Source organism: Urocitellus parryii, chromosome 7 (genome assembly GCF_045843805.1).
Source record: "Urocitellus parryii isolate mUroPar1 chromosome 7, mUroPar1.hap1, whole genome shotgun sequence".
NCBI classification, from domain to species: domain Eukaryota; kingdom Metazoa; phylum Chordata; class Mammalia; order Rodentia; family Sciuridae; genus Urocitellus; species Urocitellus parryii.
The window spans coordinates 12107075-12121497 of record NC_135537.1 but is presented as its reverse complement, the minus strand read 5'-3'; positions in this window follow the sequence as shown (position 1 = coordinate 12121497).

Below are 14423 nucleotides of genomic sequence, written 5' to 3'. Positions count from 1 at the left end.
CTAGTGCAGCAGTGCCAACATACTGATTTATAAATACTGGTTTATAGTTTATACTAGAACAACCTACATGGCGTTATTTTTGAGACTGTTAAATTAGATCAAAGCATGTTTATTCCATTGCAGAATCCCCAAGTGCATGTGTGGTTGTGGGGGGAGATGATGTTTGCATGTAAAGTATTTGTATATGTGTGAAGTCACTTCACAGTCTGGGGATCTTGTTTCTCCACCTTAGATGACACTTTTTTTAAGTTGTTCTAGATACTTCAGTGAATAATTTGTTTGCATGAATCACTTTGCAAGACGTTAGGATCAAATGTTACCTTGGCAAAATGCAGCAAGAAGCTGTAAATAAGAAAGTTGTGAGGGCTGTGGACATCTGCCACATGCTGATGAGTGGTTTTCAGTCTAGAACTTCTTCAGGTTCTTCTTGGCCAAGTGTCCATGCCATACCGTCAGCAGTGAGGACAAAATTCAGAAACAATGAATTGAAACAAATAAAGAAAGCCATGCAGCCAGCAGCTAGTGTCCTCATGTCCCTTCCTGTAGCCACTTAGGCTAGCATGAGAGTATGGAGGGCTGGAAATGGTGGCAAGAATTCTCTGCAGACATCAAGAGAAAGAAGAACCACGAGATAAGGAGGAATTTTCTCCTTAGAGGACATCAAGTGAAGGAAGGAAGCTGGTCTCTGTCATCATGTCCAAGGAGATAGAAGAGGTGCCAACGGTTGAAGAAAGCCAGCTTGTGGTATCAAAGTTCCTACCAACTGTTGAATCTACAGTATGTACCTGGTCACCTCTGCCCAAGATGAGTAAAATTTTTGTTCATTTTTGGTTCCCTTTTATAATGTCTTTTGAGTTAATCAAGAGCAGACAAAGCATTATCCACATTATTTTTCAACTCACTATTTTCCTTGCCACTTGTCACTAAAAGTTTTATTCCTAAGAAGTTGCTCATTTTTCAAATATAATTCCAACAGAGAGGTAGTAGGATTCATAGTTTTTTTTAAAAAAAAAATGTGTCTGGAACAGGGATTCAAATCCAGGTCCTGCCACCTAAAAGGGCCTTAATTTATTTTCTCACCAAATGGGGAAGATCAGAACAAAGGGTACATACTGTGTTAAGTCACTTCTGGAATAAAGCTAGTAATACAGTCAAATTAGCTTTCTTATATCCAAACTCTCACAACTGGCTTCTCACTGATGCTAAACAAATGCCTAAATGAGCATCAATACCATGTTAATAAAAGGACATATTCACCACCTCACTTTCGAATTCAGTTGACTTGCTAGTTGACTTGATTTGCTAGTTGCATTCAGTCCTGAAATTTCAAGTAAATCATCACAATTAATCCACAGATTATATGTCAGGATGCTGTCAACTGATGAAGGAAGCGACCCTGTTTTTATGGATGGACAGTGAAGAATGAATCTCTGGGAAATTCCAGAGATGGAGGAACCGAACAGAAAGAACAATTTGGATTTGTATCGATTCTCTTCAAAATACACTTAGATCAAAAAAGAAGAAAATGATTTATTAAGCAATTCTGTTTTAAGACTAGTCATAGACACTTTCCCCAAGCGACATGGACTTTTACATCAGAGACTAAAACCCCTAAAGGAAGCATTTACACAGTGGAGGAAATGGCTCCAGGGATGTCTTGTTCTATATTAGCCAACTTTCATTACTGTATTACCCCAAATTTAATATGATCAAGTTGAAATGTTTTGGAGGTTTCCATCCATGGTTGGTTGACCTGCTGCCTTTTGGCTTTGTCCCCATGTCTCCTTCAACGTTACATCCCCAGTGGCTTTTCATGGCCCTGTCTCCTGAAGATTCTACCCCCTCCCAATGATGTCATAGGCTGAGGACCGACCTTCCCCAAACAGGCCTTTCGGGTTTATTCAAGATCAAAACTATAGCATATTCTGATTCTGGCCACCCAGGAAGTTTCAATTTATGTAGTATATTAACAAGTAGATCGGCCTTTTGATAGATCACAAACTCGTAAGTCTCATGAGCTGTTGGCGACTGCTTCATCAATGCACCTCTCACATGAGGGCTTGATCCTTAAGGGTTTTGAAACTTTCCAGTTGGAAAGGAAGGATATTCAGAATCATCTGCATCCACCTTTCTCCTATGAAGGGGCTCTGTCATCTACATAGTGACAGGGACCTCACTTCTTCCCTACGTAGCCCACTCCAACTTCCAACATTTCCAGTTTTTGGACAAGTTCATCATCTGGCTAGTGTGGTCTCCACTTAACAGTCCCAGTGAGACCCTAAAAGTCAAAGCTGAGCAAGGCCTTAGAGACAATGGTGCACTGGCAGACACTAACCAACTTTCCAAACAATGTTTTGCATGCTTATGTGTAAATACACATATGATCACATTTACATTTATATTTAAATATATATAGTTAATTTTATGTAAATTTCAATTTTATTGCAATAAAGGATGTGCAAGCTAACAAATAATGTGAGATACAATATTTTTAATATAAATTCCACATAGCTGATTGATTCTCACTGAATGTTTCCAAATGACTTCTACTGAACTCTTTTAATTATGGCTAACCTATTGGTTTCAATTGACATGAATGTTGGTTGGTATTTTCATTTATGTTAATAATGGAGACAAATGTGAAACAATGAAGACCTTTATTGTTAGAACTTCTCTCGTTCATCAATTACATTGAGTAACTGACTTCTTAATTAGTAGTTTTCAAACACTGGAAGAATATTTCCCCCTTCTGGGTGCTTTGCACAAGTGATGGTATCAATATGACATGCTTTTAAATTTAATCTGCATTGTTAATTTTATCACTTTTATAAGTCAATGCAATCAGCACAACAATAAACCCAAATCTGATCTGTAGCATTTGCTGATTTTTACAGCATAAATATTCCTGCCTGGAAGATTTCAACGTACCAACATATCATGGATGAGCTGGAAGCTGGCGGAAGGCATGCATCGGCACAGTACTTTATGTTTCCACCATGCAGATGCAATAGGTATAAATAGCCCCACGAGCACAGATAACAGTAAATAAGTAAAATAATTAGCAAATGATGAGTTTTAAATTTTTATTATGTTTGATTTTAATGGAATGGGCTTAATTTGAAGTTTATGTAATTTCATTGTCAGAAAGCTTACCAAGATTTCTTAAATACACTCTCAAAATCCTCTCCAGCATACTGCTCCTTATATTAGTCCTAAGGCTCTGTTATTCTACAGAGAGAAACTGAGACTCTGGGAAGAACTGGAAATATTCCACAACTCAGTAATTTCACTGAGATGGTTTTGGTAGCAGGACTATGGACTTAATGCCCATTGTTGCTACTTACTCTGGCTGTCCCTAAGCAAGTTGTCAACTTCTCCAAGTCTTAACTGCTTTTTGTATTTTATAGAAATAATAATTTCTAAATAGTAAAATTGAAGGAGAAATAAATAATAGATATTACCAGCCATATACTTAGCCCAGCAATTGCTATTTAGGAAGTTATATTAGTTATTATTATTTTTATTATTATTTAGGAAGTTATATTAGTTATTATTATCAAAGGTCATTACCACCAGTAGAGGTGACTCTAATCTCAATTCCACATGGCAGCCCCTCATATAGTTTTGTCATTCTACCAAATCTAATCATCTGTATAGCCTCAGCTCTTCTAAAAACTCAAAACTCATTTTATGCTAGACTTACCACTTGGTGTCAGGAATACCTATTATTTTTAATTCAAGTATTTTCCCTCTTTGCTATAACCCTATTAGAGACTTATCAATTAGGATTCATGCCTTAGTTTGGTCACACTATGAATTAGATTCCAGTCTGAGCGCTCTCATTCGAGAACAATATTGGTCAACCAGAGTGTGTCTACAGGAGAAGTACTCTAGCAAAGACTTCAACTGGAGACCAGGGTTGTAGGAAGTTGTCTTATGGTCCTAGAGGGGAGAGACTATTATTTGGAAAATCACATAAAGCATAGAGCTTATTTGACCATTTGACTCTGGTTGAAGCCCCAACTTTTCACTTATGCCCTTATTGAGCTATTGTGAAAATATAATCAACTATTGAATGAAAGAGCCCCTAAGTGAATGGATGCATAACAGACAAAATGTAAAGCACTATTTAAATAAGATTGTGCTGTTTTCTGTGGCCTCTCAGCCCTGAATTTCCTCGCTGGGAATAATGGGACCACAACAGTCTCCTTGTTAGAGAGTGAAGCTGGGTAACAGATGCCCTGGACACAGCAGGCCCCTGTGAGGCTGCTGGCCTTATCACTAGCCTCCAGCTTTCTGACTGGCTGAGCCACCCGGAGCCCCTCAAATAGCTGGGGAAAGGGCAGGGGCTGGATGGTGTGTTCCAGGAATGTATGTACAGCAGAAAAAGGCACAGATTGGGAGTTCTGGATTCATACAAACCATTTTTGTAAATAAAGGGGAGGTTCATAAGAAAAAAAAAAGTGCTGCTGGGCACAATGACATTGGCTTAAGTTGCCAAATGACTTATCTCTGAGCCTCACACCTCTAACCCCATGTAATATTCACAAAGACTGTTAGAAAGCATTATTCTGAGAGCTGGTGAGAAACAAATGTACAACTCCGTCTGAACTCAGTGACAAATGGATCCCTGAGCCCCAGGACCAAGGTAGCGAGTTTCCTCCCTACCTCCCTCCTGATGATGTGCTACTCTCAATGACTGAAAAATTCACTTTTGGAGGTAGGTCAGATTCTGAGATCAAATTCTGGCCAGAGAGATAGGAGTCAGAATTGTTTTCTAGAATGTCTGCCAAAGTTCCTTTAAAAAAGTTAATATGTGTTTTCTTTCCCCTCTTACTTAAAAACAAAAACACCTCTCTTCTAGTCTTCAACTGTAGTTAGAGTTCTAGTGACCACATGGGAAGATTCAGGGACTGAGAATGGAGTCATAAGGTGGAGTTGAAGGACAGAGAAGTCTGGGGTTTTGCCTGAGAGAAACCACCAGCCTATCCTGAGAGGTTTACCCTCAGCCATCTTTTTACATAAGATAGAAACAGTTTCCACTCTTTATGACAATAACAGACATCATCAAATGCCATTGAGAAGACTTTTCTTAATTGTAGAATCCCAGGGTGCTCAGGCAAAGTTTCCAAACTATATGGGAAAAGAAGTCCCAAGTAACATCTGTGTTCATTATTAATGATTAATACTAGGAAAGTTGACTTTCAGGCCCATGAATACTAATGTAAAATTTCTTTTTCAAGAGTCTATATTTGAAATAAAGATTTTACCATCTGGCCACCTGTTTTATGTACTGCTAACCATGTCCCAGGTACTGTTTTAAGCACATTAAAATTATTGACACATACAATTGGCATAATAACCCTTTAAGTTGGGCATGATCCTTGGCACCATTTTTTCCCATGAAGATACTGAGGTGAAGACAAGTTAAGTAACTTGTCCAAAGTCACACAGTTATGAAATAAGCTAAAATTAAAACTTGGACAGTCTGACTCTAAAATCTAGGCTGCTTCTTGATTGTCAAGAGAAGGGAACTTTGTCACAGAGTTGGCTTAGAAGACGCATGCCATCTTAATTGCATTCCTTCATGGCTTTCTCTGTCATTTTCCCATGGAAATCTGTTTCTGTTTCTTTTAACTAGGAATTTTTTTTAAAAAAAATTCAAAGTATGGCTGCCACCATTTCTTAGGCCACCTTGAGAAAACCAACAGGTTTGCACATGCTTCTATCATTCAGGGGCACATTTAAGGTTAACAGTTGTAGAGAAGAAAGATCAATGCAAGAGCAGGCAGAACAGCTGGCCAAGATCAACAGAAAGTGCCCAGCCTTCTTCGCCCGGGTGCCCTATGGCTTTGGGTGTCATTAGGCAAACATGAAGAAAGGTGCACACAGAGACAAGCAGGGCTCCATATCTGGAATGCCTGCCACATGCAAGGTACTGTTGCTCAAAGTACTTTCACTCCTTTTTCTCCAGTCCTCACAGAAATCTAATGAGGTATGATTACTTCATTCTCATCACTGACAAGACTCAATGCCAGTGTTGAGACATTTGGGGTTTCCAGCCCAGGTCTGAAATCTCAGCATGCCTTCCATTATCGAATACTACCTGTGTGTCACCTTGAGATCAGAAGCCCAACTATGCTACACTGATAATCCTAGGTCACCTCTTTATTATGAAAATACTAAAACATAAAAAGGTGTTCATAAAATGGATTGAAAGCCGGGTGCAGTGACACACACCTGTAATCCCAGCACCTCGGGAGGCTGAGGAAGGAGGATCGCAAGTTCAAAGCCAGCTGCAGCAATGGCAAGGTGCTAAGCAACTCAGTGAGACCCTGTCTCTAAATAAAATACAAAATGGGGCTGGGGGGTGTGGCTCAGTGGTTGAGTACCCCTGAGTTCAATCCCTAGTACCCAATAAAATAAAATGAAAATCCTGAGTCCACAACTCAACTTGGGAAATTTGAAAAACAAATCGTCAGTGATTGCAGACCCTGTTTGGGAGCCCCATTTCAGTGTGTTCCCACAATACTAGGTCATGCAGCCCTCAGCAAAACAAAATACTCGTTTACTTCAAATATCTATTTTTATTTGTTTTCCTAAATAAAGGAAGTGCCATAGCAATTGAGTTCATTTGGAAACTCTGGAAGAAAACTGTCCATTTCACTTGAGTCAGCCTATTCATGATGCATTCAGAGATTATGAATTATCTTATTTTCGGGGAATAAACTGAAAAGTGTTTCATACTTATTTGGAAAATGGGAAATAGAGGAGCCCCTGGCTGGGCCATGGAAGAAACCTGTTTACCTTCCCTTCAGACCCCTCACCTCACTGACTTTACAGAAGGACGAGTTTCTCCTTCACAAAGGGCTGCCTGCGTGAGAGGTCCTCAGTCATTACCCAAGCCACTCAGCCCAGGAATGTGCCTCAAGAAGGGAGCCTGGTGGAAAGGGCTTCGAATCAGTCTGGGCTGAAGCAGGGCCTTCTGATTCCATTTATCAGTGGTGGCCGTGGTGGCTTTTGAAGTGGCTTCTTTTAGCTTGGCAGCAGCTCACAGAGCCACCAGTGTAGGAGGCACTACCACCCACAGCCTCCAGGAGCCGCCCCCACCCCAGGAGGCAGCACCTCACAGCTGGAGCAGGGCCTGGTGGGAGACAGGCTGCCACAGGCCAGGGGAGAAGAGGGACCCACTGACTCATGTCTTGGGCACTTCCAGATGATTAAGAATTTCTTGGATCAGGAATTGCAGACATAGATTTTTCTTTGTGGGATAAGAAAATTCATACAACCTTTTTCTTAAATAAGGGGGAAGAAAGAATTCACCATCACAGAAGTTTTAGGGACATTGTATGTTAGCTATTTCTATTAACCCTTTGCCCCCACTTTCCACCCTGCTGGGCTCTCTGGGTGGCTGACTTTATGTTGATAACATCAGGGAGCTCCATCCAGGTACCATTTGGACTTTTTCCAGTTGTAGATACCAGCAAGAGATGTGAAGGGCTGGGCGAGGGGAAGGTCTTCCCTACCCCCCAGTTCCCCAGGAGTCCATTGGCTCCTTTTTCCAACGGTCAAGATCCTGACAAGCCGCTCTCTCCATCCACCAAACCCTCCTGTAAGTCTTAGTAAGACTGTCAGTGTGACACGGTGTGGGCACACCATCTAAGTTGGTCAGTCAGATTTTCCCTGGGAAGTTTGAATTTTGAAGCAAGTGATACAAAAAAATGGAGAATGTGCAGGTGTTCATTGATGCTTTTTTTTTTTTGAGTCTCAAAAAAAGAAAAATAGTTTGGTGGCTCCTAATAGATGGCTGGAGGCACCTGGTTCCATCCTCTTTCAAGTCTTCATGGCTTCCTTAAACTCTGTAATTCACACACACCCAACTGAAAAGTCAGCTGTAACTGAAACATTTGAAACTCAGCTTTGAAGTGACTTGTCCAGGGTGATGGGGCTAGTGAGAAGAAAACGTGGGATTCAAGTCCAGGTTTGTTTCCCATGCACCACTCTGCTTACACGGAGACAGGTTTTAGAAGCCCACAATCTGAACAAAAAGACTTGAGGGATGAAACCCGGGAGTTCAAAGCTGAGTATCTGAAGACATCTCTGTCCAGCACATAGGGAAAGGAAAGAGTAGAACATTCAGAGCAACTTGTCCCTGGCACCCAGGAAATGTTGGGGGCCACTCTGTGCATCATCCTTTACTCTATCCCATGTCATGCTAATAGTACCATCCCTACAGACTCAAGATAACCACAGAATGACTGTGCCGAGTGGGCCACATGAAAATCATAAAACGTTTATTTTATTATTAATGTTTATTTTATATTCCTTTCCTTCCTCTCCTTGAATACTTACATCCAATCTTGTTTATTTTTTCCTCCTTCTTTTCTTGATATTGGAAACAATTCTATTAATGTTCTTAAGAAACAACATATGGGTAGAGCTGGCATAGAACTGGTGTGGCATCCTATGTGAGGAGGTCCTGTATCTGAAGATACAGAGTTGCCATTCTCTACTAACTGCTTTGAGGCCAGAGGACAAGAGGTCACAATTCTAGAGACCCCACTGGAACCCAGAATGCCATAGGATGCTGTAATTTAGTTGCATAAAATTTAAGAGCGAAGTTATTAAATATTTATTGAGTGTATAATATACACCTGGTACTCTGGGAAGTTCAGGGAAGAAAAGAAACATGAATGATAAAAACGAATGAGTACTAAATGTGTCCCAGGAATGATGACATTACCAACCACTGATGCTTTTTGTCCCTCCTCTGAACAACAAGACACCTTGCTTCTCATCACCCTTTCCCTTCAGGAGTCAGTGACCAGGCCCCTGCTCTCTCTCAGTAGGGCTGCAAAGGAAGATGGGGTACTCCTCTTACCTCTACTCTGAGCTCATTTTTTTATAATGCTATTGAAAAGTTTTTGTTCACTGAGCTCCTGAAAATGAATAAAATCACAGAAGGTCCCCAACTAGTGATGGGGCAAATAGATAGGTGTCATAGAAGGGAACCTAGAGCTGAGAGCTGAGAGAAGGCTGCCAGGGAAAATCAGGCCATCACAGAAGATGCAGCCGGGCACTGCTGCGAGACCCTGAGAGTTAGTTCAGATTGGGTATCCATTAGCCTCAGTTTTTGGCACTAGAAGTGTTTCCATTATCAAGTTTTGAAAATTTGGGATATTTGCAGATACATGACTTATTTGATGGATGGGACCCAAGTTCAAACATAAAATTCCTTTTTGTTTCATTTGTGCTTTATACCATATCCTGAAGATAATTCTATGCCATGTGCTTAATAATTTTGCACATGAAACAAATTCTTCTAGTATGGAATTGCTCACCTATAGCATCATGCTGATGCTCAAAATATATATTTTAGAGCACTTAGGATTTCAGGTTTGGGGATTAGGGATGCTTAACCTATATTCTCTTGTGGCCTCCTATGTGTTAACTTTTTTTTGGGGGGGGTATACTGGGGATTAAACTCAGGGGCACTTGACCACTGAGCCACATCCCCAGCCCTACTTGTATTTTACTTAGAGACAGGGTCTCACTGAGTTGCTCAGTGTCTCACCATTGCTGAGGCTGGCTTTGAATTCTTGATCATCCTGCCTCAGTCCCCCAAGCCACTGGATTACAGGGATGTGCCACTGTACCTGGCACGTGTCAACTATTTTATATGAATAAACTAATTTAACCTGGACATCTTGAAACCAACTCCATCTACGTCCAAACTTAGTCTTCTGTCCGCATCACATAAATATTATTCTCCAGGGTGCTGCCCTAGAGGTATTTGCAGCAGGATATAGAAACCAGAGCAAGATCATTGCTGGACTATTTAGGAGGGATAGAATTTACACACTGGTTTTGAGAACATAGCCTCTTAGTACATTGTGACTGTGCTTTCATCATCTGGCCAAGTTTTACAGATGAGGTCACCTGTATATTGACCAATATTTTCTGTACACCCTTCGTATGCCATATGGTGGAAACATTGGGTTGAACAGGTTCCATTCGCCCTGTTCCCTGTCCTCAATACACCAGCCATCAGGAAACAGAATCTTGGATTCACTGCCATGTTTGCAATGCCAAGCCCTCCCAGAGCCCCCAGATGACCTTATCAAATCTCTCAGACTCTTTATGCACATCCAAACTTAGCCAGCAAAGGATGGGATGAAGGCCTGTATGTTGGAGATATGGCAAAGCCACCGAGGCTCTTGGTATCTGAAGATAATTCAAACAGGGTAATGTGATAAGGAAAAGGGTCAGGGGGCTGGGGTTGTGGCCCAGTGGTACAGCACTCGCCTAGCATGTGCAAGGCCCTGGGTTTGATCCTCAGCACCACATATAAACAAATAAAATAAAGGTATTGTGTCCAACTACAACTAAAAAATAAATATTTTTTAAAAAGAAAAAGGGTCAGACCCAATTTAAAAAGAGGGTGCGAGAAAATGTTCAGTGTGGCTTTAGAGGATATTTCTTCACTGAGAACATTTATAAAGAAATATTTTGTGAATAGGCATTAATATTTCTTCTACCCTCATCTGCTCTCTTTCCTTTACTTTCGGTCAGAAGAGCTGTTAGTGCAAAACTACAAGTGAGCATTAGTTCTACATTGTTCTGTGCAATGTCTGGCCCCAAGCTGAAGAGCTCTTGATGTATTAAAAAGCACACCATCAGAGTATTCATTAAAGGTACTCATGCAATGGGGACAGGATGGCAAGATCTGAGAGCCCGCCCAGGCTTTGGAAATGGCAGGCCCTCCATATGCAGCCAAAGAAACTAACTGCAAGGATCCAAAGTGTGCAAAGTACATAAATTCACACTCCATGACACAGTCTCTTATTGGTTATATCAACACATGCATCTGCCTTTATATTGACTGAATGATTTCCCAATTTTAAACTAACTTGCTATTGTCTCTAAGGGCTTCATTTTATGGGATGACAACCACTTATTGAGCTCCAGGAACTGTGCCAGATACTCTATGCAATTTATATAATTTAACCCTCACAACAAATCTGACATATAAGTGTTAGAAACCTTTGCTACTGATAAGCAAATCAAAGCTCTGAGGCACTATGAGAATTGCACCAAGCCAGACAGTGAGAAGAGCAATATAATTCAACTTAGGACTATAATTCAAACACCCTTGCTGTTTCTCAGAAAATTGACTCTTGGTGTCACCATATAGAAAAAAAAAATTCAGAATTCTATGTAATATAAGTTGACAAACGAAAAGAAGTTTCTTTGTTTGCCCAAAAACATAAAAGGGACATATATTTAACCACATTAACTGTAATATCAGGTAGATGAATTGATAGATAAATGGATTTCTTTGCATTTCTAAGTTAAAATTTTTCATATTACAAATACATAACACATCTGCATAGAAAAAAATAGGAAACATATTATTAAGAAGAACAAAAGAGAAGTGAATATAAAGAAAAGGAAACAACTATTACAATGTTGGCAAGCAAATCATTCTCCTCCTATCATGTTTATCTTTACTTCTATAAGTAGAGTCTCCAGAGGAGTGTGCATGGACATTCTGGGTCTTTTTGATACATCTCACCAAACTATGGTCTGAAAACACTGTAGCAATATGACTCTCATCCTGTCTGTTATCTCAATTTTCACTGAATTTGCTTTTGGATCATAAGATATATGAATGTTTTATCTTATTATTGTGTTTATTTTTATTATTTATGTATTGACTCAATTTTGTTTCAACACAGTCATTTTCTTATTGATTTGTAGGTATACTTCATGTATACCTTCAGTCTCTTAATTTTCTGATATGTTTCTATTTACCATTTATTACAAAGCAGCATAATATGCAAAAATATTGTTTCCATCACTGATCTTTTCCTATACATTCTCTACCCAATGCCAGTGTCTTAAGTATGCTCGCCTTTAGTATTTTTATATTTTTATCATTTTATTCTTTTTGTTTATATATTTTATATATCCAAAATTTGTTTTGATATATGATGAACAAAGAAACACTTCTGTTTTAGATCGTTTGTAAGACAACAAGCATAAATAAATAATATTTAATATTTATACTTGTTATGATTTTCCTCATAAATAAAAAACTCCTTTTCTTCAAAATTTGTCCTAGTTGCAGTTTTAGAAATTTATTGTTACTGTGAATATGACATGAATAAGAGGAAATAGAAAATGTGGATCTTCCTCTCATGAAATTTACAAATGATCAAGAAGATAATAAAAATGTAAAAGAGTGTGTTATGGCACTTATGGTAATTGAAATATTAATGAAGGCCAAAACAATACAGCAACTTTGTGGAATAATAATAATTTTCAGATAATAAGTAGAATTTGGCAAGGTGGAACAGAGTAGAAAGGATACTTCAGACAGAATTACAGGGGTGATGCTGGAATAAATTAGCAGCTGCAAAGACATACTGAGATAGGGCATTGCCTTGACCAGGAGGAGAAAATGAAATTAACCAAGAATAAGCTAGCCTGGACATGGTCAGCCAGTGTAGTGTCTTATTATTGTTGTGATGAGTTTGCAACAGAATTTGTGTTTTAAGAGAGTAGATTAGATTAGTCCAAATGTCATTCTAAGCCAGGGGAAGTTAAGAAGAGAGTGAAGGTTGAACTTGGTGCAATAACTTGAATACTTCATTCCTGTTTCTGTTTGCTCCTTCATTGATCCCATCAGGTTTTCAGCCAATAAGCACAGTTTATTCTTTCATCAGACAAATGCTTTCTGAGTCTTTATGCTATGGAGGCATTTTACACAGTGCTTAGGATCTAAAGATGAACAAACCCAATCCCTATCCTGTGGATACTCAGAGTAGGGAGAAGGAAAAAAAAATACACAATGCAACAGTATAGGCTTCAAAGCTGTCACGGAGGAGTGTGAGCCAGGCTTACAAAAGCATGAGGCAGGAGCACCCATGCCACCTGGAGCTCTCCACAATGCTGAATTTTGGTGGGGAGTGGGGTTCAGGTGTGCATACTGGGGATTGAACCCAGGGGTGCTTAACCACTGAGCCACATCCCCAATCCTTTTTTATATTTAAACAGGGGCTCACTGAGTTGCTTAGGGCATTGCTGAGTTGCTGAGGCTAACTTTGAACTCACGATCTTCTTGCTTCAGCCTCCTAAACTTCAGGGATTACAGGTGTTTGCCACCAAGGCCGGCTGAATTGATCTTAAAGCTCAAGTGGCAGTTTATCAATTTGAGAACATAGACAAGAACATGCAGAGCACTAAAGACAGAACGCACCTGTTGGAGATCAGAGGGAGGCACCATCTTGAACACCCCATGTCCCCTGAGGGTGGTCCTGCATTGCAGACTTTCAGTGCAATTCCTTCCCTCCTTTATCCACATATGCTTGGAGCCACTGATCAGACATGAGGAATCCACCAAGCTGGATGTCACCTGGGCATCTATGCTGTAAGAAGATGACATTTATTGAGTTCTTAGCATGTACTAGACACTGCTGTAACCAGTTTTACTTATTAAATCCACATGATAATTCTCACAACATCTTATTTTTCAGATGAAGAATCTGAAACCTAGAACTTCACGTGAATGTCCCCAAATCCCTGGATACTAGATAGTGAGGCTACTAAGTACAGATTCAAAGTTAGGTAGCCAGACTCCAGCTCATGCTATTGAATGTTCAATATCATTGCATTGCCTTCAGGCTGTTGGAATTAGAAAAAGGAATCATGGCTCTGGGCTAAAGAAATTTACCACTAACAGTTATTCTTCTAGAATTTACAGATTAACTTGGTAAAGAATGCAGAAAGTGAAAACAATCTAAGAACCACCAACTGTTTGATTTTTATGGTTTTTACAGTAACCCAATGCAGAAGTGCCAACTAAGGAGTAACCATATCATTTTTTTTTATTGGCCAAATAGACTATGTGTTCATCGTCAGTTAAACAATTTGTCACCCTGTTTATTGGGTTACTTTTGCTACTGCACTTATTCCAAAATGATTAAGACTAGGATTTTTGGTTTATTCACACTAATCTAAAATTCAGAATAAGATTATCTGGTATTCAGAAAGAGCTCTGCAATTAAATCTTAAGTAATATTGCATATTTTATGTGAAAACTCAAAAGCTATTTAAGGGATCTCTTCATTAGCTAGCTGGAGCAGCAGAGGATGCTCTATAGGGGTGGCAGTCGGAAAGATCAGTCCTCCAGTGATCCTCATAATTGTTCTACTGGCCCTAACAACTCAATTAAATGCAGCGGCTATCTGGGATCTCACTATATAAACCTATGCTTAGAAAATTTACTATCAGGGTAAGCAATCAGAAATAGAATGGTCTTTGACAGACCTGTTTCAAAATGTCATAAGCTCTTTCCATGTAAGGCCAGGTACTTAAACTCTACATGATCAGGCATCACCATTTAGATCTAAATTCATAAA